The following is a 6,374-nucleotide window of genomic DNA, read 5'->3' as shown; positions in this document are numbered from 1 at the left end:
TACTACTTTGGTTCTCACTCTCCTGGTTTATTCAAATCCATCTGACTTGCACTCGCACACCTCCCGACAAGGATGTTGGTGCTCGTCCAGTTAAGATACAACCTGTATTCTTTGTACAGGTCCTCGCCTGTCTTGGAAGAGATCACAATGATCCAACAATCTGAAATCCCCACCCTTGAACGAGCTTGTTAACAACGTGTTAAGCCATACTGCCTTCCTCATCCATCCCTCTTTCCACATGGCACGGGGAGCAATACAGAGATTATAAAGGATTGTTTTCTCTCTCTGTCTCTGCTTCTCTCTCCGTCTGTCTCTCTCACCCTCTCTCTCTCGTACCCACCCTCCCGAAAAAAACAGACACATTCAGAAGACAGACAGACAGACAGACAGACACCAAATTACTTTGCAGAAGAATACAAATAACCTTAAAATAATGGGAATGATAACTGGAATGAAGGATTTATTTAAAGGGAGGATGAGAGAAATTGTGCTTCTTCTGGATGTCAGTTTGCTCGCTGAGCTGGGGAGTTCATTTTCAGATGGTTCATCACTGTATTATCAGTGAGACTCTGTTAAAGTGCTGGTATTATGTCCCACTTGCTACTTATGTGTTTAGGTTTCCTTGAGTCAGTGATATAATTTCCAGTATTGGTGATTTTATGTCCGGTTCTTTTTCTCAGTGAGTGTTAGATGGAATCAAAATCGATGTGTTTGTTGACAGAGTTCCGGTTGGAATGCTCTGCTTCTAGGAATTCTTGTGCGTGTCTCTGTTTGATTTGTCCTAGATGGACCCAGGCAAAATGGTGTACTTCCTCATCTGAATGTAAGGATACGAGTGATAGTGGGTCATGTCTTTTTTTTCTGGATAGCTGTTGTTCATGTATCCAGGTGGCTAGTTTTATGTCTGTTTTTCCAATGTAGTGCTTGTTACAGTTCTTGCAAAGCTTATTCTTCCTGGAGGAGAACAGACAAATATGCGAACTTATTGCGGTGCTCAAAAGTATGAAATAAAGTTGGACAGTAAAACAGGAATACTCTGTTTCCGTTAGTTGGCATTACAGCATCAAGGAGTTCGAATTCCAAGATTGTGAACAAAAGAACCAGGTTTGCGATAAGGAAAAACTTCTTTATTGAGAGAGTTGTTAGGATTTGGAATGGACTGCCTGGGAGAGTTGTGGATGAAGATCAAAAAGAGATCTGATATGTATTTGGAAATATGAATTTAACAGGCTGCAGAGATAAGGCTAGCAAATGGACGGGGCTTTGGAGACATTCCTGTAGCTGATGCACACACTCTAACATGTATCTGATGTGAATAAAAGTCAGTATCCAATTATTTCCCATTGTAAATGCTGATTATTTAGTGCAGCATAAGCATTTAAAATGCAAGTATTTCAAGACCATCTTCATTATATAGTCTAATTATTGCTCAGAACATGAATATTTTAAATGTTGAATTCCAATTACGAAAACAAATCTGCCATTGCGTTGGCACAAGTCTCTTTGAAAAGGTCTGACTTTTCACTCACACAATAATATGTTTAACGTTTTTGTTCACTGTCTGCATTTCAAATTAAATAACATTTTTTCTAAAAATTAAACATTTTCAAATTATTGTTCACGAAAGTTTGATAACACAAATCATTTATTTAGTTGAATATTCACAGTGCATGCTGAATTATAGCCATTTCTAATTCGCTGACAAATAGCTGAAGCTTGTACATTTCAGTGAGGAATTAAACTGATTGATTATGTATAAATGTATAAGAATACTAATTCTATTTGATTATTCAATCGTTTGCTCGCCCTGAACAAGTAATCATTCAGAAGCCAACCGCTTTCAAAATGTTGGAGTGACAATGCATTGTTTTGAATCCTGACATTGTGCATGTAATTCTTATCGCCAAAAGAGTTATATCCATGTTGTTTGTTCGATACAAAATAAAATGTACATTCTTTATTTCTGTGATAGAAAATCATGACAGGAGTTTATATTTTTGATCCATAAATATAGAATCAACCTAATTCTTTTCAGAGATTATAGTTCATTTGAATAATTATAGTTGATGTCTTATTTTTGCCTAATTCACTCAACTTAGCAAACATCGGAATAATACATGGGTCACCCAACAGATTGTATCTGAAGAAAAGAGCAGCAAATGACAAGTCAAGATTCACGTTAATAACTGAACCTGGCGGAGCCTGCCTGATGTAGGACACCAAGCATTCAGGTGAAAGGAACAATGAACAACATAACTGGAAGTTTTGGGCTAACGCCCCTCCCCAGCTTCCTGATCTTACACATATCACTCCCTCACACATTCAACAATTGATAAGAATCCACAGGCTGGGTGTAACATAAAACACAGAACAGGACAGCACATTGCAGGCACTTCGACCCTTGACGTCCTACCAATCTCTTATCCTACTCGAAGATCAGACTAACTGACATACCCAGACATACTGGTCCGTGCACAGTGCACAGTCAGCCATTCTTACTTCCTGTTCTTTTCTGATGTGCAGCTGCCTTGAAATGTCTGTTCAAATCAAACAGATTGAATGAAATTCAAGCAGTCGAGACGACATTCATGACTGTGTATTTCAATCAGGATTTCATGATGGATGAAATTCCAGAATAACATAATCAATGAAGGAAAAACAGGGCAACACAAGAAATAGCAGTTGAGTACCGCATGTGGTTCCAAATAGGCCTCATGGTGTTACCGATAGATTATCAATCCCGACAATCAGCTCCTGTCCTTTGGACCCAGGTTCGAATCCCGCCACTGCAGATGGTGGAAATTCCATTCAATAATTTTAAAATATCCCTGGAATTATGAATCTACCTATGAGAATAAAATCATTGCCGATTTTTAGAAAAATCCATCTGGATCATTAACATCCTTCAATGAAGGAATCTTCTATACTCACGTGGTCTGGCTGACATGCAAATCCAGACCCAAAGCAACGTCAGTGACTCCCAATCACACCCTGAAATGGTCCAATGAGTCATTCATTTGTACCAATGGTTACAAAGTTTCAAAGAAATGAAACCGGCTGGACCACCTGGCATCAAACTGTGCACTGGAGAAGTCGACATTAGAAACATCACTGTAGAACCTCCAAAGTCTTCCTTACTATCATCTAAAGGGTAGTGCCAAAATTGGGACAACTGCCTTCCAGGCTATTCAAGCAACAGGCTGACATAGTCATACTCACGGAATCATACCTTACAAAAATAACCAAACCACCACTATCACCATCCCTGGATATGTCCTGCCCCAAAGGAAGGACCGATCCAGCAGAGGGGGCAGCTCAGTGAGATATAGTCGGTAGGTAGTTGCTCTGGGAGTCTCCAGAATTGACTCCAGACCTAATGAAGTCCCATGGCTTCCGATTAAACATGGACAAAGAATTCTCTTACTGATTACCACGTAACGTCGTTCTTCATCTGAATCAGTGCTCCTCTATGTTAAACAACACTTGGAGAAAGCACTGACTGAGGCAAGGGCACAAAGCGTATTCTGGCTGGGAGATTTCAAAGTCGACCACCAAGAATGAATTGGCAGCAGTACTATTGATCTCGCTGGTCGGGTCCAAAAGGACATAGCTACTAGATTGGGTCTGCAGCAGGTGGTGAGGGAAAGAACAGGAGGGAAAAATATCATACATGACCTCATCCTTACAAATCTACAAACTGCAGACGTATCTGTCCGTGACAGCTTCCCTAGACACACTGTTCCAGTACGATTACAAAAAGACAATGGGGAAAACTGCTCAAGTATGTTCTGTACATAAAACGCAGGACAAATTCAACCCAACCCAAGACCGCCTCATCAGTCTACTCTCCATCATCAGTAAAGTGATGGAAGGTGTCATCAACAGTGTCATCAAGCAGCACCTGCTCAGGGACGCCCATTTTGTGTTCCACCAGGGTCACTCAGCTCCTGACCTCATCACAGCCTTGGTTCAAACATAGAAAAAGGAACTGAATTCCAGCCCTTGACATCAAGGCTGCATTCTGCCAAATGTGACATCCAGGACCCCAAGCAAAATGATATCGCGGGCCAACACTGCATCTCTGCGGTAGTCCCTTAGGATAATGTTCTAGGTCCAAACACCTTCAGCAGCTTCAACAATGACCTTCCTTCCATCATAAGGTCGGGATTGGGGATTATCCAGGCTTGGGTTGACAAGTTGCAAGTAACATTCGTGCCACACAAATCCAGACAATGACCATCACGAATAAGAAACAACATACCCACTTGTTTTTCAGCAGCATTATTATAACTAAATTTCCCCACTGCCAAAATCCTGGGGCGTATTATCAACCATAAACTCAACTGGACTCGTCACAGATAAGAGCAGATCAGAGGCTAGGAATACTGCGCGATTAACTCACCTTCTGACTTCCTAAAGCCTGTCCAACATTTACAAGGCACAAGTCAGGAATGAGATGTAATAATCCTCACTTGCCTGACTGAGTGCAGCCCCAACAATACTAAAGAAGCTTGACACCATCCAGGATAAAGCAGCCGATTTGATTTGCACCACATCCACAAGCATTCACTCCCTTCACCACGGTCGCTCAGGAACAGCAGTGCGTACTATCTACTAGATACAATGCAGAAATTCCACAAAAATCCTCAGAGAGCTCCTTCCAATTTCACGAACACTTCCATGTAGAATGACAAGAGCAGTAGACTTTTGGGAACATCACCAACTTCAAATTCCCCTCCAAACCAGCCAACATCCTGATTTGGAAATATATCGCAGTTCGTTCCCTGTTGCTGGTTCAAATCACTAGAATTACCCCCTTAATCACTAGTGGGTCAACGCACAGCACGTAGATTGCACCAGTTCGAGAAGGTAGCTCACCACCACGTTCTCAAGGGCAACTCGGGACGGGCAAGAAATGCTGGGCCCGTCCAGTGTTGCCCACATCCAAAAAAACATTTCTTTAATAAATAGTTCCAAGTTGAGCATCTCTTTTGACAGATTATCTGATTTGAACACGAACAGGAAAACAGTGTTTCTAATAGTGAATATTTTAGACTTTTTCTGTTATTGGAAAAGTGTTCCGTATTCGATGACATATTGTTGCTGAGTGCTGTGATAAATTGCACCTTTTTAGTTAAAATCAACAATACTGGTGTAACAGGCTCAATCCTTCCAAATGACCAGATTACAAATGACAATCATAGTACATACAATGTACTCCCGCCAGGTAAGACTCCCAGATAGTATCTTACATTCAACAGATTAATGGACTACTGGCTACACTGAATCCTCCCACCGTCTCTATCACAGGGGCTACCACTGACCAGAACGTGAAGTCAAATCAACTTATAAATACAAGAGCAGATCAGAGACTTACAATTCTGCACTATGCTGTGTTAGCATTGTCTCTCTGTCTAGTGGAAATATGTTCTACACACTGACTGTATCAATCTTTGCAGTAACCGATCAGTTTCAATCAGATGCCCCCACCCCGCCATTCTTCTAAGTTCCATCGAGTACACACACTGCCGCTCATATGACAAGCCGTCATCCCTCAGCAGTTCACAATATGCCAAATGCCGTCTGACCATTGCCCATTACATTCACAACAGTATGTCTCCTCTCTTGTATTCTTGTTCTCTTGAAATGAACGTGAACATTGCATTTGCTTTCGTAACTGCCAACGGAACCTGGACATTTACCATAATGGAGGACGAGTGCTTCAAAATCCTCTTGTGCTTCAGATTGAATGGATCCTATTAGAACATAGTGTTTGCTTTATTCCGCCTATCAAAGTGCATAATCTCATACGATTCCATATTATGTTCCATCAGCCACATGTTTTCCCACAGTCAAAAACTGTCCAAGTCTTTCTGCATCCTCCCCAATTCCTCAATATTATCTTCCCAGCAAACCATCACTGTATCATCTTCAAACTTAGCAAAACTGCCCTCAGCTCCTTTGTCCAATTTGTCCAGATATAATACATTTCCTGGCTCCCTAAGTACTGTCCACCATCTACAAGGCACAACACTCAAGGTGCTTGACTCCATTCTTGTTGAAGCAATGGCTTGAGTGGAATTACGCCTGCAAAGTCTTCACTCCCTGCTCCACTGACTCTCAGTAGAAGCACACCCTGCCCCGTTTTGTGGTGAATTTACTTCATTATTGTGCACAATCCCAGTCTATTGATGGCATTCTGTCTGGAAAAACTGTGTGTTGATGACAATGGAGGGAGGTGGGGGAAGGAACGTCTATGATGAATGACTGTGTGACTGCCAGGCTGAAGCCTGAAAGACAGCCTCGGATGTATCTGTGCCCGCTGTCACTGCTGCAGACATGATCAGTCTTCCTGAGAGTCAAGGCAAGGGAAG

Source organism: Chiloscyllium punctatum, chromosome 31 (assembly GCF_047496795.1).
Source record: "Chiloscyllium punctatum isolate Juve2018m chromosome 31, sChiPun1.3, whole genome shotgun sequence".
Classification (NCBI taxonomy): domain Eukaryota; kingdom Metazoa; phylum Chordata; class Chondrichthyes; order Orectolobiformes; family Hemiscylliidae; genus Chiloscyllium; species Chiloscyllium punctatum.
The sequence above is the reverse complement of the archived record's forward strand: the minus strand, read 5'-3'. Positions refer to the sequence as shown.